The sequence below is a fragment of the Scyliorhinus torazame genome, chromosome 18 (genome assembly GCF_047496885.1).
Source record: "Scyliorhinus torazame isolate Kashiwa2021f chromosome 18, sScyTor2.1, whole genome shotgun sequence".
In the NCBI taxonomy this organism is placed as follows: Eukaryota; Metazoa; Chordata; class Chondrichthyes; order Carcharhiniformes; family Scyliorhinidae; genus Scyliorhinus; species Scyliorhinus torazame.
This window is the reverse complement of record NC_092724.1, coordinates 10,770,875-10,785,314: the sequence shown is the minus strand read 5'-3', so window position 1 is coordinate 10,785,314 and position 14,440 is coordinate 10,770,875.

The following is a 14,440-nucleotide window of genomic DNA, read 5'->3' as shown; positions in this document are numbered from 1 at the left end:
ACTGTGTTGTGTGCTTACTGGTCATCCTGTGTGTCAATCACTGCCTGTCTGCATCTCATTATATACATGAGTGGATATTATGACGCTATCCTTTGCAGGAAATCTGGATCAAAATATTCTAGCCTTAAAAGATTTGGTTAAAAGGCAGAGAGTTTGATTACAGCAGAATGATTACAGTGTAAATACACACACTGCAATTCATGTTTCCATTCGAATCGGTGGCTCTGAAGGGTTAGGTGCTCCCCGCACAAGCACCCCCCCCCCCCTCCACAGCACCCCCACCTCCACCATGAACGCTTCCAACTTCCAAACTGAGAACAGTTCACAATCTTTACATAAAAGCAAAATACTGCGGATGCTAGAAATCCGAAATAAAGGGGCAGCACAGCGGCGCAGTGGTTAGCACTGCTGCCTCACGGCGCCGAGGTCCCAGGTTCGATCCCGGCTCTGGATCACTGTCCATGTGGAGTTTGCACATCTCCCCGTGTTTGCGTGGGTTTCGCCCCCGCAACCCAAAGATGTGCAGGGTAGGTGGATTGAACACACTAAATTGCCCCTTAATTGGAAAAAATGAATTGGGTATTCTAAATTTATGGGAAAGAAAGAAATCTGAAATTAAAACAGAAAATAGTGGAAGCCTCAGCCAGTCTGGCAGCATCTGAGGCCGGGAGAAACAGAGTTTTTAAAATAAATTTATAAATTATGGGGCAATTTAGCGTGGCCAAAGCACCTAACCTGCACATCTTTGGGTTGTGGGGGTGAGACCCACGCAGACACGGGAGAATGTGCAAACTCCACACGGACAGTGACCCCGGGTGGAATCGAACCCGGGTCCTCAGCGCCATGAGGCAGCAGTGCTAACCACTGGGCTGCCGTGCCGCCCCGGGAGAAACAGAGTTAACATTTTGAGTCACGTCTACAGAGTGAACAATCTTGTTTCGGTTACAATGTCCGTGTGTCTGTCCATCTAACTATCTGCAGAAAAAGTCTAGGGGGGGGAGGGGTCACGCGAGAGTGGGTGCATTTTGGCAAACTCCAATTCTGCTCATCTTTTCATCCTGGTGCACATTTTGTATTTGTTTTTTCTTGGTAGGTCACAAGACAGAGAAAGGGTTAATGGACGGAGAAGGTGCTAGTGGTTGCACAAAGGTTGTTGTTGTTATCTTCAACCCATATGCTGTTTTGTATCCTTTGGGGAATAGTGGGGAAGTGGTGGAAGGATTTCAGAGCTGGTTACCAGCCCATTGAACCACATTGAACACTCCTTCCGTGGCCAACAGTCCTGGTGTTGGACTCGAACCGGCGCTTCTGGGCCAGTGGGAGGGACTTTAATTAGGACATGGGGAGTCTACACCAAGTAAAATATAGAAACATGGTTTTATTTACAACACATGTACATTGCCTGGTAGATCCCATCTGGGCTGTTACAGGGACACTACCTCTGCACCATAAGGTTTCCTTGCATAGAGGTAAGATATTGGAATGTGTTACACGCACATACCCTCGTCAATCTCCTCATCCAACTCCTCCTCCCACTTACCCTTTAGCTCCTCCACCGAGGCCTCCTCCTCCTCCTGCATCACCTGATACATTGCCGAGATTCTCCCCTCTCCAACCCACACCCCCGACAGCACCCTGTCCTGGACCCCGCGTGGTGGCAACAGTGGGAACTCCACCACCTGCCGCCGAACAAACGCCCTTACCTGCATATATCTGAAGGTGTTCCCCGGGGGAGCCCAAACCTATCCTCCAGCTCACGCAGGCTCGCGAACATCACGTCCATAAACAGGTCCCCCATCCTTCTAATACCTACCCTGTGCCAGCTCAGAAACCCCCCGTCCATCCTCCCCGGGACAAACCGGTGGTTCCCCCGAATCGGGGACCACACCGAGGCCCCTGGTGCAATAGGGGCTGTTTAGCACTGGGCTAAATTGCTGGCTTTGAAAGCAGACCAAGGCAGGCCAGCAGCACGGTTCGATTCCCGTAACAGCCTCCCCGAACAGGCGCCAGAATGTGGCGACTAGGGGCTTTTCACAGTAACTTCATTTGAAGCCTACTTGTGACAATAAGCGATTTTCATTTTCATTTCATTTCACCTCCGGCATTCCCCCCCACCGCACCAGCAGCAAATCATCCGCATAGAGCGACACCCGATGCTCCTCCCCACCCCGCACCAGCCCCCTCCAGTTCCTCGACTCCCTCAACGGCATGGTCAGGGGTTCAATCGGCAGTGCAAAGAGCAGCGGGGACAGGGGACACCCCTGCCTTGTCCCCCGGTGTAGCCGAAAATACTCTGACCTCCTTCTGTTCGTGGCCACACTCGCCACCGGGGCCTCATACAGCAGCCTCACCCACCTGACGAACCCCTCCCCGAACCTGAACCTTTTCAACCCCTCCCACAGGTACCCCCACTCCACCCTATCAAAGGCCTTCTCCGCATCCATCGCCGCCACTATCTCCGCCTCCCCTTCCATCGCCGGCATCATTATAACATTCAAGAGCCTCCGTACATTAGTATTCAACTGCCTCCCTTTCACGAACACCGTCTGAGCCTCCTGTATGACCTGCGGCACACAGTTCTCTATCCTCATGGCCAAAATCTTTGCCAGCAACTTTGCGTCTACATTTAAGACTGAGATCGGCCTGTATGACCCACACTGTAGGGATCCTTGTCCCGCTTCAGGATCAGGGAAAACAGCGTTCCAGACATCCTCGGGGGCAGAGCCCCCCTTCCCTTGCCTCGTTGAAGGTCCTTACCAACAGCGGGCCCAGCAGGTCTGCATACTTCTTGTAAAATTCAACCGGGAACCCATCCGGCCCCGGTGCCTTCCCCGCCTGCATGTTCCCTATCCCTTTGACTAACTCCTCCAACCCAGCCGGCGCCCCCAACCCCGCCACCTGCCCCTCCTCCACCCTCGGAAACCCCAGCCGGTCCAGGAGGCGATCCATCCCTCCCTCTTCCAGTGGGGGCTCAGACCGGTACAGTTCCTCGTAGAAGTCCCTGAAGACCCCATTGATACCCACCGCACTTCGCACCGTGTTCCCTCCTCCATCCCTAACTCCCCCGATCTCCCTAGCTGCCTCTCGCTTCCGAAGCTGGTGCGCCAACATCCGGCTCGCCTTTTCTCCGTATTCATATACCGCCCCCTGCGCCTTCCTCCACTGCGCCTCTGCCTTCCTGATGGTCAACAAATCGAACTCAGCCTGGAGGCTACGCCGCTCCCTAAGCAATCCCTCCTCTGGAGCCTCCGCGTACCTCCTATCCACCCTCACCATCTCCCCCACCAACCTCTCCCTCTCTCTCCTCTCCCCCCTCTTCTTGTGTGCCCTCGTGGAGATCAGCTCTCCTCTGACCACCGCCTTCAGCGCCTCCCAGACCATCCCTACTTGCACCTCCCCATTGTCATTAGCCTCCAGGTACCTCTCTATACACTTCCGGACCTGCCCGCTCACCTCCTCGTCCGCCAGCAACCCCACCTCTAGGCGCCACAGCGGGCACTGGTCACTCTCCTCCCCAACTCGAGGTCCACCCAGTGCAGAGCATGATCAGAAATGGCTATCGCCGAGTACTCCATATCCTCCACCCTCGGAATCAGCGCCCTGCTCATGACAAAAAAGTCAATCCGGGAGTAGGTCTTGTGGACATGGGAGAAGAATGAAAATTCCCTGGCGCCCGGCCTCGCAAACCTCCATGGATCCACCCCTCCCATCTGGTCCATGAACCCCCTCAGCACCTTGGCCGCCGCCGGCCTCCTGCCCATCCTAGACCTAGAGCGATCCAATGTCGGGTCCAGCACTGTGTTGAAATCTCCCCCCATTATCAGGCCCCCTGTCTCCAGGTCCGGAATCCGGCCCAGCATATGCCGCATGAACCCCGCATCATCCCAATTCGGGGCATACACATTCACCAAGACCACCCGCTTGCCACTTACCATCACATACCTACCGCCATTGTCTGCCACAATGCTCGACGCCTCGAACGACACTCTCTTCCCCACCAAGATCGCCACCCCCCGATTTTTTGCATCCAAATCTGAATGAAACACCTGCCCTACCCACCCCTTTCTCAACCTTACCTGATCCGCCACCCTCAGGTGCATCTCCTGAAGCATGGCCACATCCGCCTTCAGCCCCTTCAGGTGCGCGAACACACGGGCCCGCTTGACCGGCCCATTCAGTCCCCTTACATTCCAGGTTATCAGCCGGATCAGGGGGGCTACTCACCCCCCTCCCCCACCGACTAGCCATAGCCCTTCCTAGGCCAGCCACGTGCCCGCGCCCCCCGCACGACCCGTTCCCCACAGCGGCAGGCCCCCGCCCTGACCTCCTCTACCAACTCTAGCTCCCCCTTGCCCATTCCAGCAGCAACCCGGTGTCCCCCCCCCCCCCACCCCCACCCCCACAGCTAGGTCCTCCCCTAGCTGCATTGCTCCCCCCATTGCACTCCTGTAAGTCAGCTGACTCCTGCTGACCCCGGCCACTCCTGCCGCTCAATCGACCCCCCCTCCCCTCCCCCAGTGTGGAACTTCCCCTCCCCCCCCCTTGTCCACCAGCAGGATCTCATCCATTCCACACCCAGCGTGGGAGAAAAAGCCCGCGTTTCCCAGCTCCGGCCCCGCCCCTCCAGCCCTAAACATGTGGATAAAAGCCCGTGCTTTCCACTCGCCCAGCCCCGCCTCCCCTGGCGCAGCTCCCTTTCCAGGCTCGGTCCCACTACCCCCAACTCAGGCCTCCCCCCCTCCCGCGGGGCCCCATCTCCCCTACCAACCATTAACCCCCCCAAGCAGTTTATCTACCCACCCCCCCTACGAGCCCACCCGGCGGACCTAATCAAAACAATGCCCAATCAACCCCCAAAAAACAAAGAACCCCCCCCTCAAAACACAACCCAACAATCCCCAACCATCCCGCCACCGCGATGCCTCATCCCCGACCCTTAGTCTGAGTCCAGTTTTTCGGCCTGAACAAAGGCCCACGCCTCCTCCAGGGACTCAAAATAATGGTGTTGATCCTTATAGGTGACCCACAGACGCGCCGTCTGCAGCATACCGAACTTCACCCCCTTCCTGTGCAGCACTGCCTTCGCCTGGTTGTAACCGTCCCTCTTCTTCGCCACCTCTGCGCTCCAATCCTGGTAGTTCCGGACCTCTGCGTTCTCTCACCTGCTGCTCCGCTCCTTCTTGGCCCACCTTAACACACACTCCCGATCAGCAAACCGGTGGAACCGCATCAGCACCGCCCGTGGCGGCTCGCTGGGCTTGGGCCTCCTCGCCAGCACTCGATGGGCCCCATCCAGCTCCAAGGGCCCCTGAAAGGCCCCCGCTCCCATCAGCGAATTCAGCATGGTGACCACGTAGGCCCCCACGTCCGATCCCTCCAGCCCCTCCGGGAGACCCAGGATCCGCAGGTTTTTCCGCCTCGACCAGTTCTCCATCTCCTCGAACCTTGCCTACCATTTCTTGTGGAGCGCCTCCATCTTCACCGCCAGGCCCAGGATCTCATCCCGGATCGCCGCCCCTTGGGCCGTCTGGGTCTCCAGCAGCTTATCGATTGAAGCCTTCATTGGCTCCAATAGCTCTGCTTTCAGTTCCTTAAAACAGCGCTGGAGAAGCTCCTGCTGATCTTGCGCCCACTGCCTCCACGCTGCCTGGTCTCCGCCCGCCGCCATCGTGGTCCTCCTCCCTCGTACCTTTCTTTGCTTCAATGCCACTTTTTTAATCGCCCCACTCCTGGTCCAATCCACACACTATCGGGGGAATGTTGCTGTCCCCTTCCCACACCGGGAAACGTCGAACAAGCCCCGTTATGGGTCCTAAAAAGAGCCATAAGTCCGTTTTTAGCGGGAGCTGCCAAACGTGTAACTTAGCTCCGCATAACCGCAACCGGAAGTTCCTGACTAGGATTTTATAAAGGACAAACTTACAGGGGCAATGGATTTCGGCTCAGCCACAAACTTGTTTATCTACAAAATAAAAGCCTCTAATATGAACACTCTAGACTAATGTAATGACGTCACACAGCATCTGACTGGTTAGTCTGACGTTGTACCTTTAAAACCTCTGATACGTTCGACCAGTTTACTAACTCAAAGTTTTGTCCAGGTTTCTTTATTTACGAGATGAACAAAGGACAAAACAGGTTCACAGTTTAACGCAATTTTATTCACAATTCTATTACTCAAGAAAATCTGACTCAGACTCACAGTTGAGCTTTGGGTTTTACCCACATTTAGTAAAGGAGGCTGGCAGTCTTCGATCACTCGATGTTGATGTCTTCTCTGGGTTTGAAACCCAGGGCTCTTTCTTCTTGAGATGGTTGTGCCTGGCCAACTGCCAGCTTCTCTCTCCTGATCTGTTTGATGCTTCTTTCTTATACTGGGAAGCTAGGATTGAGTCATATGTATAAGCCCACCACTGGTCATTGTCCTAGCCAGACCCCACTGGTTAATGGGAAGTACAGGATACTCCTGTTTATCGATGGTGGCTCAATCAAGACCCATTGTCCTCTCAAACTCCCTTTGTCTGACCAGCCATCAGCTCATTCAGGAGTCTGATGGCTTCTTTTGTCTGTTCTTCGTCCTGCTGCAAAGTTGATCACCTGGGTCTGGAAGTTTGTTACATATTCATAGATTTGGAGTGGGTAATCAAAGTCCATATCGCAATAACGGGTTTATGATTTGACTTGAGTGCTTTTGATCGATTCCAGCCAGGGTTTCCAGCAGTTTCTGTTCCTGGCCTATGTGTATCTTCTCAGCCTGTTTTCAGTACCACACCGGGTTACCCCAGAATCCCGTAAACACGTATAAACCTTGACTTATTAATAAAGGCCTCCTGAAAAGCTGCAGGCAAAACTCCACGTTTCTGCCCAAAATCTTACTCAATTCAACCCAAACCCCCTCAGGATTTAGTTGTTCCCCTTAAATTATCCTCAAACCTCAGCCCCAATATCCCTCGGACCTGACCGATACAACTCCTGGAACGGTTAGTCCTCAGTGTGACTTGTAGGTCCAGGTAGACCGCTCCTGACTCTCCTTGATGACTGCAGCCCCAAACATTCAGGCCAATACCACACAGGCCAAGTGGCTGTAAACACTGACCATCCCTGACACGGTTGGCCTTGTCCAGTGTTGAAAGTAGGCCTGAGTCAAGGTGACCAGCCCTGACCTTCCTTCCGACTGCAATGCCAGACCCCTATGGCTTTGGCCTTTTTATTACTAATCTGATCGAAAATATCAAAACACATTTCCTGGAGACATTCTGTTGGATGGAAGGTTATTCATGAAGGCCCAGCCTTCTCAACCTTCGCTCTCATCTGAGATGTGGCAATCCTCAGGTTAAATCACCACCAGTCAGCTCCCCACCTCAAAGGGGAAAGCAACCTATGGTCATCTGGGACTATGGCAACTTTACCTTGACCTTACTCTCCTTCATCTGATCACTGCCTTGGTCCATTTATCGCTAATGTTATTTCTGGCTACCAGACTGATAACAAAATCCATTCCTCCTCAGCTGTTGCCGATGTTGTTTGCATGATGCTGTTGTCTGGAATCTGCTATGATAATCTCCTAGCTTCTTCAATTGAATTATCTGACAGCAACTATTTTGTGCCTTGGTGATGATAATGCAGTGTCCTTACATTGGGCGTGATTCTCTGCAAAGATTTCTAAGGGCACTAGCATGTGGGAACTGCTGGCTGCGGTTGGCTGAGCAAGTGCTGTGTAAGTGCTGCTTGATTATGTTAGCGGGGGCTGGCAAGTGCGGCGCCGGCGAATCGGCTGGCGAGACTTCATTTGCGGCGAGAATCTGTGAGGCCTCGTTAAGTGGAACAATTAATGTTGAATAGCCTGGCCGGCCTCGTCCTCCTCTAGTAAAATATCCCGAGATTCTTCACAGGACTGTTCTCAAAGAAAATATGACCCTGAGTCCCACAGAGATATTACAGGTGACCAAAAGATTCATCAAAATTGTAGGCTTTAAGGAGCGTTTTATTGGGAATGGTGAAGGCGTCTCATGGAATTTACCGGCTCTCCTGCCGTTTTTCCAGTCCTGCCGAATGAAGGCAATGGACTTTTGAACGGCTCACCGTGTTTTCTGGGCTTACCCCCGCCCCATCGGTGTTGTGCATTTCCGCCCATTGTCTTTGGTCCACACTAAATAAATTCTGTTCGCTCGCTATTGACCCCACACCAATCCTTGGTATCTATCTGAGGCTGAACAACATTGTTCACAATCTCGACATGAGCCTCTGATGAGATTCCGACCACATACCTGCACCATTAGTGGAACGGCCCTGCAACATTGCCTGTCCTGGGTCCCGGCTCCTCTGCCTCAGCATATCTGCCATAGAGACCTTCACCCCTGTAATTTTTAACTCTAGAATTGACTATTCCAACACAGTCCTGGCTGGTTTCTCTCATTATGCCCTTTATAAACTTGGGGGCAATCAGTATTCTGCTGTCCATGTCCATTCTCGTGCCAAGTCCCTTTCACCCGTCATCCTATGCTCATCAACATACATTGGACTCACTTCCGGGTGCGGCGATGACCAGCTGAGTCGCACGTTTTGGCAGCTCCCGGTGAAACGGACTTTTGGGCTCTTGATAGGAGCCCCAACGGCAATTTTGACGGCTAAAAACACTGTGCGGTAAACCAGAAGGGAATCCCCCCTGGATACGGATGAAAAAAGGAGGAGAAAGTGGCCGGATTGCAGTGGATCCTTTAGAACAGCGGCAAGGAAGGCAAGCAAAAACCAAGATGGCGTCGGAAGGTGGCAGTTTAACATGGGGCCCTGAACAACAAGAGTTCTTGAAATGCTGTGTGGAAGAGCTCAAAAAGGAAATGAAGAAAGAGCTGTTGGCTCCGATACTACAGGCGATCGAAGGGCTAAAGGAGGAACAAAAGACCCAGGAGCGGGAGCTTCGGGTCGTGAAGGCAAAGGCAGCCGAGAACGAGGACGACATACAGGGCCTGGTGGTGAAGACGGAGACGCATGAGGCACACCATAAACGATGTGTGGAAAGGTTGGAGGCACTGGAGAACAACGCGAGGAGGAACAACCTAAGGATTCTTGGTCTTCCTGAAGGTGCGGAGGGAGCGGACGTCGGGGCATATGTGAGCACGATGCTGCACTCGTTAATGGGAGCGGAGACCCCGGCGGGTCCGTTGGAGGCGGAGGGAGCATACCGAGTGATGGCGCGAGGACCGAGAGCAGGAGAAATTCCCAGAGCCATAGTGGTGAGATTCCTCCGTTTTAAGGATAGAGAAATGGTCCTTAGATGGGCAAAGAAAACTCGGAGCAGTAAATGGGAGAACGCGGTGATCCGCGTTTATCAAGACTGGAGTGCGGAGGTGGCGAGAAGGAGGGCGAGCTTTAATCGGGCCAAGGCGGTGCTTCATAAAAAGAAGATAAAATTTGGAATGCTGCAACCGGCAAGACTGTGGGTCACATATCGAGGGAGGCACCACTACTTTGAGACGGCGGATGAAGCGTGGACTTTTATTGTGGAAGAAAAACTGGAATGAGCGGGTTATTAAAAAGAACGTTTGAACAAAGTGGTGGGGCGAATGTGGGGGGCGAAGAGGGGGGTTAAAAAAGGGGGGAAAGAGGAGTTTTATGTACTAATCCTGCGATGTGGTAACTTTTCTCTCTTCCACAGGTGGTGATGGGGGGAGGAGGGGAGGTGGAGGAGATGGGGCGTTGGCCATTGGGGGGCGGGGCCAAGGGAGAAGCCCCTTGGTTCCCGCGCTATGATAATCATGGCGGAAATAGAGAAGCAGGAAGGAGGGGGCGTCGCACGGTGCGAGCCGAGGTCACGGGGGGAAGCCGAGATCGGCCAGAGTTTGCTGACTTCTGGGAGCAACATGGGGGGAGTAATTACGCTAGCGGGGGATCTAGCGGGGGGGGGTGGGAGGGGGGAATTACTGGGTTGCTGCTGCTGGGGAGAGGGGGGAGCTGGTATGGGAGGGGATGGGCGGGGGGGCACCGCCTGGGGGAGATACAGCTGCGTGGGAACCGGGTGAGGAGCTGGAAAAAGGGGATGGCTAATCGACAAGGGGTGGGGGGGGGGGGGGGGGGGTAGGAAGCCCCCCAACCCGGCTGATCACGTGGAACGTGAGAGGGCTGAACGGGCCGATAAAGAGGGCACGGGTACTCGCACACCTTAAGAAACTTAAGGCAGATGTGGTTATGTTACAGGAAACGCACCTGAAACTGATAGACCAGGTTAGGCTACGCAAAGGATGGGTGGGGCAGGTGTTCCATTCAGGGCTAGATGCGAAAAACAGGGGTGTGGCTATATTAGTGGGGAAGCGGGTAATGTTCGAGGCAAAGACTATAGTGGCGGATAACGGGGGCAGATACGTGATGGTGAGTGGCAAACTACAGGGGGAGACGGTGGTTTTGGTAAACGTATATGCCCCGAACTGGGATGATGCCAATTTTATGAGGCGGATGCTAGGACGCATTCCGGACCTAGAGATGGGAAAGCTGATAATGGGGGGAGATTTTAATACGGTGTTGGAACCAGGGCTGGATAGGTCGAAGTCCAGGACTGGAAGGAGGCCGGCAGCAGCCAAGGTACTTAAAGACTTTATGGAGCAGATGGGAGGTGTAGACCCGTGGAGATTTAGCAGACCTAGGAGTAAGGAGTTCTCGTTTTTCTCCTATGTCCATAAAGTCTACTCGCGAATAGACATTTTTGTGCTGGGAAGGGCGTTGATCCCGAAGGTGAGGGGAACGGAGTATACGGCTATAGCCATTTCGGATCACGCTCCACACTGGGTAGACTTGGAGATAGGGGAGGAAACAGGAAGGCGCCCACCCTGGAGAATGGACATGGGACTAATGGCAGATGAGGGGGTGTGTCTAAGGGTGAGGGGGTGCATTGAAAAGTACTTGGAACTCAATGATAATGGGGAGGTCCAGGTGGGATTGGTCTGGGAGGCGTTGAAGGCGGTGGTTAGAGGGGAGCTGATATCAATAAGGGCACATAAAGGAAAGCAGGAGAGTAGGGAACGGGAGCGGTTGCTGCAAGAACTTTTGAGGGTGGACAGACAATATGCGGAAGCACCGGAGGAGGGACTGTATAGGGAAAGGCAAAGGCTACATGTAGAATTTGACTTGCTGACTACGGGCACTGCAGAGGCACAATGGAGGAAGGCACAGGGTGTACAGTACGAATATGGGGAGAAGGCGAGCAGGTTGCTGGCACAACAATTGAGGAAAAGGGGAGCAGCGAGGGAAATAGGGGGAGTGAGGGATGAGGAAGGAGAGATGGAGCGGGGAGCGGAGAGAGTGAATGGAGTGTTCAAGACATTTTATAAAAAATTATATGAAGCTCAACCCCCGGATGGGAGGGAGAGAATGATGGGCTTCTTGGATCGGCTAGAATTTCCCAAGGTGGAAGAGCAGGAAAGGGTGGGACTGGGAGCACAGATCGAGGTCGAAGAAGTGGTGAAAGGAATTAGGAGCATGCAGGCGGGAAAGGCCCCGGGACCGGATGGATTCCCAGTCGAATTCTATAGAAAATATGTGGACTTGCTCACCCCGGTATTGACGAGGACCTTTAATGAGGCAAAGGAAAGGGGACAACTGCCCCCGACTATGTCTGAAGCAACGATATCGCTTCTCTTAAAGAAGGAAAAGGACCCGCTACAATGCGGGTCCTATAGACCTATTTCCCTTCTAAATGTAGATGCCAAGATCCTGGCCAAGGTAATGGCAATGAGAATAGAGGAATGTGTCCCGGGGGTGGTCCACGAGGACCAAACTGGGTTTGTGAAGGGGAGACAGCTGAACACGAATATTCGGAGGCTGTTAGGGGTAATGATGATGGCCCCACCAGAGGGGGAAACGGAGATAGTAGTGGCGATGGATGCCGAGAAAGCATTTGATAGAGTGGAGTGGGATTATTTGTGGGAGGTGTTGAGGAGATTTGGTTTTGGAGAGGGGTATGTTAGATGGGTGCAGCTGTTGTATAGGGCCCCGATGGCGAGCGTGGTCACGAATGGACGGGGATCTGCATATTTTCGGCTCCATAGAGGGACAAGGCAGGGATGCCCTCTGTCCCCATTATTGTTTGCACTGGCGATTGAGGCCCTGGCGATAGCGTTGAGGGGTTCCAAGAAGTGGAGGGGAGTACTTAGGGGAGGAGAAGAACACCGGGTATCTTTGTATGCGGACGATTTGCTACTATACGTGGCGGACCCGGCGGAGGGGATGCCAGAAATAATGCGGATACTTGGGGAGTTTGGGGATTTTTCAGGGTATAAATTGAACATGGGGAAAAGTGAGTTGTTTGTGGTGCATCCAGGGGAGCTGAGTAGAGAAATAGAGGACCTACCGTTGAGGAAGGTAACAAGGGACTTTCGTTACCTGGGGATCCAGATAGCCAAGAATTGGGGCACATTGCATAGGTTAAATTTAACGCGGTTGGTGGAACAAATGGAGGAGGATTTCAAGAGATGGGATATGGTATCCCTGTCACTGGCAGGGAGGGTGCAGGCGGTGAAGATGGTGGTCCTCCCGAGATTCCTCTTTGTGTTTCAATGCCTCCCGGTGGTGATCACGAAGGCTTTTTTTAAAAGGATTGAAAAGAGCATCATGGGTTTTGTGTGGGCCGGGAAGACCCCGAGAGTGAGGAAGGGATTCTTACAGCGTAGCAGGGATAGGGGGGGCTGGCACTACCGAGCCTAAGTGAGTATTTTTGGGCCACTAATATTTCAATGGTGAATAAGTGGATGGGAGAGGAGGAGGGAGCGGCGTGGAAGAGATTAGAGAGGGCGTCCTGAAGGGGGACTAGCCTACAGGCTATGGTGACAGCCCCATTGCCGTTCTCACCGAGGAACTACACCACAAGCCCGGTGGTGGTGGTGGCTACACTGAAGATTTGGGGACAGTGGAGACGGCATAGGGGAAAGACTGGAGCCTTGGGGGGGTCCCCGATAAGAAACAACCATAGGTTTGCCCCGGGGGGAATGGATGGGGGATATGGAATGTGGCAAAGAGCAGGAATAACGCAACTGAAAGATCTGTTTGTGGATGGGAAGTTCGCGAGTCTGGGAGCGCTGACCGAGAAATATGGGTTGCCCCAAGGGAATGCATTCAGGTATATGCAACTGAGGGCTTTTGCGAGGCAACAGGTGAGGGAATTCCCGCAGCTCCCGACACAAGAGGTGCAGGACAGAGTGATCTCAAAGACATGAGTGGGGGATGGTAAGGTGTCAGATATATATAGGGAAATGAGGGACGAAGGGGAGACTATGGTATATGAACTAAAAGGGAAATGGGAAGAAGAGCTGGGGGAGGAGATCAAGGAGGGGCTGTGGGCAGACTCGTTGTCCTCGTGTGCCAGGCTAAGCCTGATTCAGTTTAAGGTATTACACAGGGCGCATATGACTGGAGCACGGCTCAGTAAATTTTTTGGGGTGGAGGATAGGTGTGCGAGGTGCTCGAGAAGCCCAGCGAATCATACCCATATGTTTTGGTCATGCCCGGCACTACAGGGGTTTTGGATGGGGGTGACAAAGGTGCTTTCAAAAGTAGTGGGGGTCCGGGTCGAACCAAGCTGGGGGTTGGCTATATTTGGGGGTTGCACAAGAGCCGGGAGTGCAGGAGGCGAGAGAGGCCGATGTTTTGGCCTTTGCGTCCCTAGTAGCCCGGCGCAGGATATTGTTAATGTGGAAAGAAGCCAAGCCCCCGGGGGTGGAGACCTGGATAAATGACATGGCAGGGTTTATAAAGCTAGAGCGGATTAAGTTCGTTCTAAGGGGGTCGGCTCAAGGGTTCACCAGGCAGTGGCAACCGTTCGTCGAATACCTCGCAGAAAGATAGATGGAATGGAAAAAAGAAGGCAGCAGCAGCAGCCCAGGAACGGGGGGGGGGGGGGGGGGGGGGAGGAACCAGAAGGACTCTCAGGGTTGTTAATATATACTGTATAATATGTATAGGTCGTTGCTACAGATAATTATATATTGGACTGTTAAATTATATTTTTGGAGAGTGTTACTTGTGATAAGGCAGTTGCCAATTAGGGTTAGTTTTCATTTTTGTTATTTATTATTTATTCTTTTTTTTTTGTTTATAAAATAGGTCATTGTTATTTGTGTTGTTATAATATTGTGTAAAGGATGCACAATGTACTGTGTTGGTTGACCAAAAATTTTCAATAAAATATTTATTTAAAAAAAACATACATTGGACTCTCGATTTTAAAATTTCATCCTTGTTTTCAAATCCTTACACGGCCTCAAATCTCTGTCATCTTAGTAATTTCCTCCAGCCCACAACCCGATGAGATATTAGCATCAATCTAATCCCGGCTCAGTCTCATATTTTGTTTTATAACTTACCCACCTAATATCTTGGGATATTTTATAACGTTAAAGGCTCTGGCAGTATATAAACTGATGTTTTGTTGTTGATTCTAGGAATAGTGGAGAGA